The sequence below is a fragment of a genome, unplaced genomic scaffold (assembly GCF_019419815.1).
Source record: "Pyrus x bretschneideri cultivar Hongxiangsu unplaced genomic scaffold, Pyrus_bretschneideri_v1 Contig60, whole genome shotgun sequence".
NCBI lineage: Eukaryota > Viridiplantae > Streptophyta > Magnoliopsida > Rosales > Rosaceae > Pyrus > Pyrus x bretschneideri.
The window spans coordinates 1,307,939-1,320,081 of NW_025999799.1; positions in this window are offsets into that span (position 1 = coordinate 1,307,939).

The following is a 12,143-nucleotide window of genomic DNA, read 5'->3' on the forward strand; positions in this document are numbered from 1 at the left end:
AAGCTGTTTTGGAGTGTTTTAGTGTGTTTTGTTTTATAACTCCGAAAATCACATAAAAATTTGAAAAACATGTTTTGAAAAGCCTAAAAAGAGTGTTTTGAGTCATTTTTGTGTGTTTGTGTCTTAGGGTACCTTCCAACACAATGATGAGGATTTGGTTTGTAATTGCATGACTGTTAAAAAGAGTTATAAACATGGAGAAAAGTTTGATTTACTCTTGGTATATGTTTGGTTATGGTTATAATATTGATAGGAGCATATTCATGCGACTTAAATGGCTTGTTCTCGTGCATTTACGTTATGTTTCTTTAGTTATTTTAGTACTTTAAGCTATTTTCGTATGTTTGTAGGTCCAAAGGGCTAAAGGAGCAAAAAGATGCATTTTGGAGACTTTTGGAGCACTTTTGGGCTAAGGATGGATAGCTTATGCTTGGAGCCAAAGTGTTGGACGAAATTGAAGACCTAATTGAAGACCAAAGTGTTGGAACCTTGAACCTTTAGTTTTAGGACATTTAAACCTTTCCTATATCCTTAGCCGTGCATAACATTCCAACATTCCACTCCTTCATTTCAGCCACACTCCCACATATCATTACTTATCATCACCACTTATCACATATCATTCACCACATATCATTCACCACTTATCATTCACCACATATCATATCACTTATCACTTATCACTTATCATCACCACTTATCACTTATCATAAACCACATATCCATACACTTATCACTTATCTCTCCCATTTCAGATTGCATTCCCTTGCATTCCAACCAAAACCGTGCACATGCACTTGTTCCTCCATTAAATCAGCCACATGCATTCATCATCACAACCTAGCTGTCATTCCACTTTAACCCACATGCATTTCCACCCACATGCTCTCCCATTTCAGATTGCATTCCCATTCACACACCAACAACACAAAACAGCCCATCCTTGCACATGCATTCCTTTAATTCATCATTGCACCACAAATCATCAACACATGCACCCTTTAATTCATTTTCAGCAGAAAAACACCATCATTGCCGTGGCTTTCCCATTGCATTTCCTGCCATTCCACATGCTAATTTAATCACATGCACTCCCATCCATTTCATCATTGCAACCATTGCAGAAAATACCCATCATTGCCGTGCATTCCCTTTCATTTCTGTCCAAAACACATGCATTCCCACCCTTTAATCACATGCATAAATCAGCCACATGCATCTCCCATCACCATTCCAGATTTCCACCAAGTTCCTAGCTGTCATGTTCCCCCCATTTCACCTATAAATAAGCATCCATAACACACATTCATTCCCACACACTCATTCATACACATTTCATTCTCATTCACTCTTCCATTTCAGAAATTCATCCATTGTACATACCACAAACACTTCCCCCTTTGTGCCGTGAGTCTCCCTTACAATCCAAACACCATCCTTCCATTTTCACCACTCCCCAAACCATTCACACCACCAAACCTCACCTTAGACCTTGTGCTACAACAACGAGGAAGAGAAGAGTGCCTAAACGTTCATACAATTCAAGTTTGAGTTGTTGGAATGTTTAGGTGTTTCTTTGATTTCAATGTTTAAATTCAATTCTCTTTGTTTTGTACGTATGAGGAATGGAAGAGAAGAGTGCCTAAACGTTCATACAATTCAAGTTTGAGTTGTTGGAATGTTTAGGTGTTTCTTTGATTTCAAAGTTATGAGGAAATAAACCCCCCTTGGTTAGGGGGTGATTCGAAATAAATGTTTATGCTTGCATTTTGATTTGATTACTTCTAATTACGTTTCATAAGTTGTGAATTCAATTTGTTTAACTGTTTGATTGATAACCTATTTATGTATGTTTATTGAGAGTGCACGCTTAATTTTCATGCATGAATATGACGCTAGAATATAAGTGAGTTTCACCTAATCGTTATGAACTTATATTCACAAGTAGTGGAGGTTGCTTATAAACAATCGCGTTAAACGAATTCTTGGCATAAGTTTCATGCAATCATAGTAACGAATGCCTCGTCAACACTTATAATCTTCATAGAGCGTAATGATTCTTGCTTGTATCTCTATTATGCAATCATGTAGGGGACTTGTGGGGAATGTTTTGGGTTGTCGTATGCAATCATCCAATTCAATAACGTTAGGAAGATTTGAAGGTTAATTAGTGCATCACGGTTAACTTGGGGTGTTGAGAATTAATAGTTTATTGAAATGCAATTGGAAATCATTTTATTATGCAAGTATAACATATGTGGAGATGAACCCCTTAGCTAGGTTCCCATCCATTCAATTCCATCACATTCATCTTTACTTTCTGTTTTTATGTACAATCTGTTCATTTTATTTAATTTCGTCAAAACCTAATTCCCCCTTTACTTTAATGTCCAATTTAGTTAGAAAATACATTTAGTTTGTGTTTATAAGTGTTGTGATTCAATTTGTTACATAAATTCGTCCAAATTCACCAAAGTGCTCAAAACTGCCCAGAAAGTGATTTTAAGGCAGTTTTGAGTGTTTTGGGTGATGTTTGAGTCTTTTGGTTTGTTTTAATGTTTTAAGTGTTTAGTTTCGTATTCTTTGAGTCTAGTTTAGTGTTTTAAACTTTATTTTACGTTTTTGAGTCAGTTTCCAAGTGATTTGCAATCCCTCCTAATCCCCGGTTAAGAACGATCCCTACTTATACTTATACTACAATTGACAAAAAGAGGGTTTAATTTGTGCGCGTATAATTCTCGCATCAAATATATGACTTCACATGCAATCATAAAAGAAAAATTCGTTTTTGTAACATGCTTGAAGGAAGGAACTCAAACAAACGCTACAACCTTGAGAGACTTGAGCCTAAACGTTATTTGGAGAGTTAAAATCTGTGCATTATTGTTTTCTAAAGTCGTTGCATGATCTCATTATTCTTTGCTTGGTTACTACTTAGAAGGCGTTTCATCATATAGTTCCAAATGCTAGAACTCATGCCCATTTCATTCGAAGCATGTTATTGATTTGCATAACACATATTCAAGAAGAAGTTGTGTAGTGACCACCACCAAAGCCAAATTGCCGTGTATCCTACTTCATTATATGTTTAAGTTAACCCCGTTGAGCCTTGTTTAGCCTTTATTCTTTGTTAACCCACATTATCCTCACCTAGCCTAGTTTAGGACAGTCCACACCCTTGTTCTTAAAAGATAGTGAGCATGACTTAAATGAATTCCTTTTGAGTTACATTATGCAAGAAAATGAGTGTGGGGGAGAGAATGTGTGTTCTTAAAGTTATATGTATGTTTTGAGATTCAAAAGAAAAGAAAAAGTTGTGAAAAACGTATGAAAAAAGAAAAACAGAAAAGAAAAGAAAGAAAGAAAGGAAAAAGAGCTTGAAAAGATGAAAGAATGAGTGATTAAGTGTTGAATGTTGAAGAAAGGGTCCAAAACACCAAATCTGGCCCTAAATTGTCTACATTCTCCCCTTTTGTTCAAAAGTTGAGTTTGCATTCGAAAGTGAATTCTAAGTTGATTCAAATGCTTTGCTCACTATTTCTTTAAGAACCTTTGTTTTCCATATCACTTCTTTGTTAGCCAAACACCCCAAGCCCCATTACAACCCGTGACTTCAATCTTGAGTGTTATGTGTTTCAATTTGTGGAGTTCGAACTTGGTATGAGCATATGGTGTCACTGGTTCTCGCATCTAAGTAGTAGCGTTCCATTCATGAGATCATATCTAGACATGCTTATTAACTCCAGAAATTGCCTTCTTTGTGATACATATATGTGAGTGTTCGTTTCCATGTTTACATCAATCTTCTCATATATAACTAGATTAGGGTGTGTAGTTAGAAAATCTGAGGGAAAATTGAGTGCATATCTTGTAAGGAATTGAGCAAATTCTCTAAGGCATGTTACTACATTCAAAACATGGTTTTAAATGCTTAATTGTGAACTAGTATGTGGTGACTATGATTAAGAATGTGCTCAAGTGTAAAGAGGACCAAAATCTGTGGGGATATTGAAATTTTAACATGTCATGTGCATTGGAAATCCCTGAGGCAATGTTGGAAGGTTTAGATTGTGTTTTGTTCGTTTTGTTTAGTTTCGTGTTCTTTTATTGTTTTGTTTTGCTCGAGGACTAGCAAAAGCTAAGTGTGGGGGAATTTGATAGGAGCATATTTAGGCGACTTAGTTGGCTTGTTCTTGTGCATTTACGTTGTTATTTCTTAGTTCTTTAAGTCTTTTAAGCCATTTTCGTATGTTTTCAGGTTCTAAGGGCTAAAGGAGCAAAGAAGTGCATTTTGGAGCCTTTTGGAGCATTTTTGGGCTAAGGATAGGGTGCGTAGTCAGAAAATCTGTGTGAAAATTGAGTGCATATCTAGTAAGGAATTGAGGAAATTCTCTAAGGCATGTTACTACATTCAAAATCATGTTTTAAGTGGTTATTTGTGAACTAATGAGTAGTGACCATGATTAAGCATGTGCTCGAGTGTAAAGATGGCTAAAATCTGTGGGAATGATGATTTTTAACATGTCATGTGCATTGGAAATCCCTGAGGCGATTGTTGGAAGGTGTAGGTTGTGTTTTACTCGTTTTACTTCGTTTATTTACTTTGTTTCATTTTGTTTTGCTCGAGGACTAGCAAAAGCTAAGTGTTGGGGAATTTGATAGGAGCATATTTAGGCGACTTACTTAGCTTGTTTTCATGCATTTATGTTATTAATTCATAGTTGTTTTAGTCTTTTAAAGTATTTTCGTGTGTTTTTAGGTTCTAATGGCAAAGGAAGCAATAAAGTGCATTTTGAGGCTATTTGGAGCATTTTTGGGCATGGATTGGATAGCTTAACCATGGAGCAAAGAGGATGGACGAAATTGAAGACTAGAAGAGTTAGGAAAGGCTACAAATCTGGTGGAAGAAGTCCTATCCTATTCTATCCTATCCAAATCAGGTGGGGGCTTAAACCTAGCTAATTAGGGGGAATCAATTACACATTTAAGCAACTAATTCAGTTTCTAGAAACCTTATCCTTGTTCTAGAACCCTTATCCATCCTTGCCGTGAGTTTTCCTTGCATTAGAGGGTTTCTAGAAGCCCTAATCTGCCCTATCCTTTAGTGCCGCACCTATCCCTTCTAGGAAGCTGATTTCCCTTGCCTTGCAAGGCATTCTAGAAGCCTTATCACCTTATCTCCTTACCTGCCGCACCTAGGAAGCATTATCCCTTTCTATTTCTGATTTCTAAGCCTATTTCCTTGTGGATTTGGGTTATTCAAGTCCATATCTGATTACCCTAGGGTTTTAAGTGCCAATATATACTCATATTAACCCCTAGATCAGATCACCACCTCTCATACACATTCATTAATTCCAGAAATTCGTCCAACCCTCTCCACACCTTTGCCGCAGCCACTAAACACTTTTCTCCTTAGTTTTAACCTTTGCCGCACCAAGGAGGAGGAGAAGGAAGCTCGGAGGTTCATGCAATTCGAGTTCACGTCGCTGGAATTTCTAGGTGTTTCTTTTCCTTTGATTTCAATGTTTAATTTCAATTCTCTTTGTGTTGTGCGTATGAGGAACTAAACCCCCCCCTTGGCTAGGGGGGGATTCGAAATACATGTTTATGCTTGCGATATGATTTGATTACTTCTAATTGCGTTTCATAAGTTGTGAATTCAATTTACTTATCTATGTGAATTACATTGATTTGTGTGTGTTGGTTGAGAGTGCACGCTTAATTATCATGCATAAATTGGATGCTAGGATATAAGGAAATTTCACCTAATCGTTATGGAATTATATTCACAAGTAGTAAAGGTTGATGATCTCAATCGCGTTAAGTAAATTCTTGGCATAAGTTTCATGCAATCATAGTAACAAGTGCTTCGTCAATGCTTATGGTTTTCATAGAACTTAATGATTCTTGCTTGTATCTCTATTATGCAATCATGTAGGGGACTTGTGGGGAATGTTTTGGGTTGTCGTATGCAATCATCCAATTCAATAACGTTAGGAAAATCTGAAGGTTAATTTAAGCGAACCTAATTAACTTGGGGCGTTGAGAATTCATGGGTTATTGAAAAGCAATTGGAAATCGTTTTATATGCAAGTATAACATGTGTGGAGATGAACCCCTTAGCTAGCTTCCCATCCATTCAATTCCATCAAATTCGTTTTTACAATCTGTTCTAATTTAAAAAGTTTTAAGTTTTGTTTTTAAATTCGTCCAAAACCAATCCCCCTTTACTTTGTTGAGTCATAGTAGTTAGAAATCACTTTAGTTTGTGTTTTTAAGTGTCTTAGGTCAAGTTAAAACCAATTTTCGTCCAAAGTTGTGTCTAGTGTTCAAAACTGCCCAGATTGTGTTTTTAAGGCAGTTTTGAGTGTTTTCTTGCTGTTTTGAGTCTTTTGGTTTGTTTTGGTGTTTTAAAGTTTAGTTTTGCATTCTTTGAGTCTAGTATAGTGTTTTATATTGTGTTTTTACGTTTTTGAGTCAAATCCAAGTGATTAACAATCCCTCCTAATCCCCGGTCCAGAACGATCCCTACTTACATTCTTCACTACAATTGATAAAAAGAGGGTTTAATTTGTGTGCGTATAATTCTCGCATCAAATTTTGGCGCCGTTGCCGGGGATTAGAAACTTTGCTAATCCCTTGGATTGTTATTTTCGTTTTTCTTATTAGATCAGATTCTTATGTTATTTTGTTTCTTGTTTTAGGTACTTGTTTATGACTCGGAGTTCTAATCCGGTTCACGAACATATTTTATACTTTGACGACGATTTTGAGCGTGAGTTGAGACGTAAGAGGAAGAACCCGGAACCTAGTGAATCAAGTGAAAGTTCCGAGTCCATTTCTGAATTTGAGGAAGAGGAACCCACGGCAAGAGTGGGTGAAGTAGACATGGCAGCGGACAACAGAACAATCAAGGAGCTTTCCGCTTCGGGATTGGCCAATGCCGCACCCTTGTGCATCCAATACCCAAGGGCGGCTCAAGACAATCCCGAGTCGTTTGCTCAAGCATGACTCCGGTGAACGTGGATGAGAGCATCTTGAAGATGAAGGCCTTTCCCTTTTCTCTCCAAGAGAAAGCGAAAGATTGGTTGTACGAATTGGCTCCCGGAACTGTCACATCATGGGAGAGCATGAAACGAGCTTACTTGGAGAAGTTTTTCCCAACTTCTCGAGTCATCCTCCTACGAAAAAGGATAAGTGGAATTCAACAAGATGAAGGTGAATCCTTTCCTACTTATTATGAACGTTTTAAATCTCTTGTTGCTTCATGTCCACAGCATCAAATGAAGGAGGAACTACTTCTACAATATTTTTACGAGGGACTTCTACCTATTGAACGTCAAATGCTAGATGCCTCAGCGGGAGGAGCATTGGTGGACAAGACCCCCACGGCTGCAAAGACCTTGATTGCTAATCGAGCATTGAACGCTCAACAATACGAAGGCGTTGGACAGAGGAGTACCCCACGGCAACACCAAGTCAATGAGGTAAGTACCATAACCGAACTTCAAAATCAAATGGCTAACCTCACTACTTTGCTTTCTCAGGTGATGGACGGTCCAAAAGTCCAAACCGTAGCTTCTTGTGGTGTGTGCTCCATGCAAGGACATCCCACGGAAAAGTGCCCACAATTGATCGAGAATGGAGGGTGGGAGACACTCAATGCCGTGGGATATGGGAATCAATACCAAAATCGTGGTGACCCCTTCTCCACTACCTACAATCCCGGTTGGCGTGACCATCCAAATTTCAAATGGCGGGATCCTCAACAACCCCAACAACAAGGAGGATTTATGCAGCAACCACCGGGCTTTTATACAAAGCCATTCATCCCCAATCAAACTCAATCACAATCTACCCCAACAAGCTCAGGTATGTCTTTGGATAATGATAAGATTTTTCAATTACTTACTACTTTGACGCAGGAAGTCCAAACTCAAAACAAAGAGAGGCAAATCCAAGACAAGAGGGTGGACAACTTGGAGAAGCAAGTGGGACAAATTGCCGAGTTCATGGGGCAATTTCGTGAGCAAGGAAGGTTTCCTAGCTCAACGGTGGTCAATCCGAAAGGTGGATTCGAATCTGCAAAAGCTATGCATTTGCGAAGTGGAAAGCAAGTCGGATCTGACATCAAACCATCCAAATCACTTTCCAACGAGGAGGACGAGTTGAGAATTGAAGAGGAGGAACAAAGCTCACTCACGGCCAAGGTGGATACACCTTTGCCGCAAGCCTCATGTGATCCTAAACCGTCCAATTCACCCAATAAAGGTAAAAACGTGTCAAGTTCAGTTCCTACTAATGCTTTTCCTTTGAATGTGCCCTTTCCTAGCAGGTTTATGCAATCTAAGACAGAGGAGGATGAAAAAGACATCCTGGAGACGTTTAGGAAGGTGCATGTCAATATCCCGCTCCTAGATGCAATAAAGCAAATTCCGAAGTACGCTAAGTTTTTGAGGAAGATTTGTACAACAAGGAAACGGATTCGGGAGAAGGAGGTGGTACATGTAAGTGAGAATGTCTCTGCAATGTTGCAAAGAAAGCTGCCACCTAAATGCAAAGATCCGGGTAGTTTCACAATTCCGTGTGTTATTGGTAATTCTAGGTTTGAATCTGCCATGTTAGACTTAGGTGCATCCATAAATGTCATGCCATATTCAATTTATGCATCTATGAACCTAGGAGCGTTGAAAAATGATGGTGTTATTATACAATTGGCCGATAGATCTAATGCCTATCCAAAGGGGGTTTTGGAAGATGTTTTAGTGCAGGTTAATCATTTGATCTTTCCGGCGGATTTCTACGTACTTGAGATGGATGAATCGGACCATGCCCCGTCATTACCCATTCTCCTTGGAAGGCCATTCATGAAAACAGCTCAAACAAAGATTGATGTGGCCAAGGGAGTATTAACAATGGAGTTTGGTGGTGATCTAATTAAATTCAATGTTTATGACTCTATTAAGAAGCCTAATGATGTTCGTTCTTGTTTTGCCATTGATATGCATAAGGATATAGGGCAGGAACAATCCACACCTATCAAGAAGGATGCATCAAGAACCACCATTGAAGAGGGAATTGGAGTGGTTGCCCTAAAACCACCCAATCTGGCCGAGAGTAGCCATAATGACATTGTTGATAGGGCTACCACTTTTGAGCTTCCATCACGATATGTTTGTAAGTCTCCAACCCCAATTCCAATTCCCATTTCAACTAATAGGTTGTTACCTTCTTTGGTGCAGGTACCCAATCGATTTCAAGGTGGTGGGAGCATTTACATGGACTTTAGGAACCAAAACACCACAATCCGGGAGGATCACTATCCCCTCCCATTCATAGAGCCATATTACGAAAGTGTTGAAGGGCAAGTTGTGGAGGACATCCCACTCCATGTCGTGGGCTCCAAGAGAGGATAAGAAGAATGTTCGTCCGGCTGTACGACGTTAAAGCAAGCGCTACTTGGGAGGCAACCCATGCATTCAACAAAGGAAGACCTAGAAAGCACTCCAATTCCAGATTTGCATTCCTAAACTCTTCTCTTTGTTGTTGATTTTGTTTCTGCCATGTTAGGTTGTTAGATGTTGTTGTGTTTGTTTGTTATTTGTGTGAGTCTATGCTTGAAACATTGAGGACAATGTTTGATTTAAGTGTGGGGGGGGTAACCAAAGTGTTTTGATGCAAATTCGTAGGGTTTTATCACCCATAATTTCAAATGTTGTTTCTTTCTGTTTTTAGGTGTTTTTAGGCTGTTTTGGTGTGTTTTAGTATTTGTTGTTCTAAAAATCCGAAAATCCCATAAAAATTTGAAAAATTGTTTCAAAAAACCCAAAAAGAGTTGTTTTTGTGTCTTAGGGTACCTTCCAACACAATGATGAGGATTCGGTTTGTAATTGCATGACTATTAAAGAGAGTTGTAAACATGGATGAAAGTTTGATTTACTCTTTGGTTCATGCTTGGTTGTGGTTATAACTTATGAATTCACATGCAATCATAAAAGAAAAAAATCAGTTTTTGTAACATGCTTGAAGGATGGAACTCAAACTAACGCTACAACCTTGTGAGACTTGAGCCTAAACGTTTATTTGGAGAGTTAATAATCTGTGCATTGTTGTTTTCTAAAAATCGTTGCATGATCTCATTATTCTTTGCTTGGTTGCTACTTAGAAGGCGTTTCATCATTTAGTTCCAAACACTAGAACTCATGCCCAATTCATTCAAAGCATGTTATTGATTTGCATAACACATATTCAAGATGAAGTTGTGTAGTGACCACCATAGCCAAATTGCCATATTTCCCTATTTCATTTGTTTTGTAGGATTTAACCCCGTTGAGCCTTGTGTAGCCTACTTTCTTTGTTAACCCACAATTATCCTCACCTAGCCTAGAGTAGGACCACCCATACCTTTGTTCTTGAAGCATAGTAAAAGCTTAACTCAAGATGAATTCCTTTTGATCATTGCATTGCAGAAAACAAGTGTGGGGGAAGGATTCTTGATATATGGGTGTGCCAAAGTCTTGAATGAGGCACGGCACAGAAAAGAAAAGAAAAAAAAAGGAAAAAAAATTTCGTGGAAAATAAGAAGAAAAAAAGAAAAGTTGTGAAAAGAATGAAAAAGGAGTTGAAAAGATGTGAAAAAGTGTTCTCAAGTGTTGTTTGTTGAAGGAAGGGTCCAAAACATTGAATTCGGCCCTAATTGATTGCTTGGGGCGTTGAGAATTCATGGGTTATTGAAAAGCAATTGGAAATCGTTTTATATGCAAGTATAACATGTGTGGAGATGAACCCCTTAGCTAGCTTCCCATCCATTCAATTCCATCAAATTCGTTTTTACAATCTGTTCTAATTTAAAAAGTTTTAAGTTTTGTTTTTAAATTCGTCCAAAACCAATCCCCCTTTACTTTGTTGAGTCATAGTAGTTAGAAATCACTTTAGTTTGTGTTTTTAAGTGTCTTAGGTCAAGTTAAAACCAATTTTCGTCCAAAGTTGTGTCTAGTGTTCAAAACTGCCCAGATTGTGTTTTTAAGGCAGTTTTGAGTGTTTTCTTGCTGTTTTGAGTCTTTTGGTTTGTTTTGGTGTTTTAAAGTTTAGTTTTGCATTCTTTGAGTCTAGTATAGTGTTTTATATTGTGTTTTTACGTTTTTGAGTCAAATCCAAGTGATTAACAATCCCTCCTAATCCCCGGTCCAGAACGATCCCTACTTACATTCTTCACTACAATTGATAAAAAGAGGGTTTAATTTGTGTGCGTATAATTCTCGCATCACCTATACATCCCTTTATCTCTCAAAATCTGCAAGTTTTGCACTTTCCCTTTCTTTTCCTCCCTTGTGCCGCAAGACTTAAAGTTATTCTAAAGGGATTTTACTTAAGGGATTTTACTTACCTATTCTAAAGGGATTTTACTTAATTCCTGATTCTTAGAATTGATTTATGGAATTAAAACACTTACCTATTTCTTAAAAACCTTGCCGTGCACCTCCCTGGACATTCCCTCTTCCTTGCCGTGCAAGGGAGATGTTTCTTTCCTGTTTCCTTGCATTAAAACACATTCCTTTTGTGTTTTATTGCCTTGCCGCACCTATTCACTACTTTCCCTTAGATTTCTGATTTGATTTCCTATTTTAAAGAGCTTTTGACTTAATTTCTGATTACCTAAATAACCTAGGGTTTTATTTCCTGAAATCCTATTAATAAACCTCCTTGTTGCAGCCACAAAACATTCATTCATTCACCATTCACGCGAGAAATTCATCCCCTCCCTCTAACACATCCATACTTCATCATTCTTCATACTTTCTGCCCAAAAACATCCCTTGCCGTCCCCTACATCCATCCCAATCTTAAACCTATCATCCTACATCATCCATAACCCCCAAAACTCACCAAAACCCTTGTGCCGCAGCAACTAGGAGAGGAAGGAGGCCTTGAACGTTTCATTCTTGCAGATTGGAGTGTTTTTAGGTGTACTTCGTTCTTGTTTTCAATGTTTACTTTGTTATTACTTTCTAAGTTTGCTGTAATCATGAGTGGCTAAACCCCTAATTAGTTAGGGGAAAGTTTGAAGCCATGAACATGTTTGAAATATGATTCGATTTCTTCCAATTGTGATTTGCTAAGTTGTGATTGCAATTCAATTA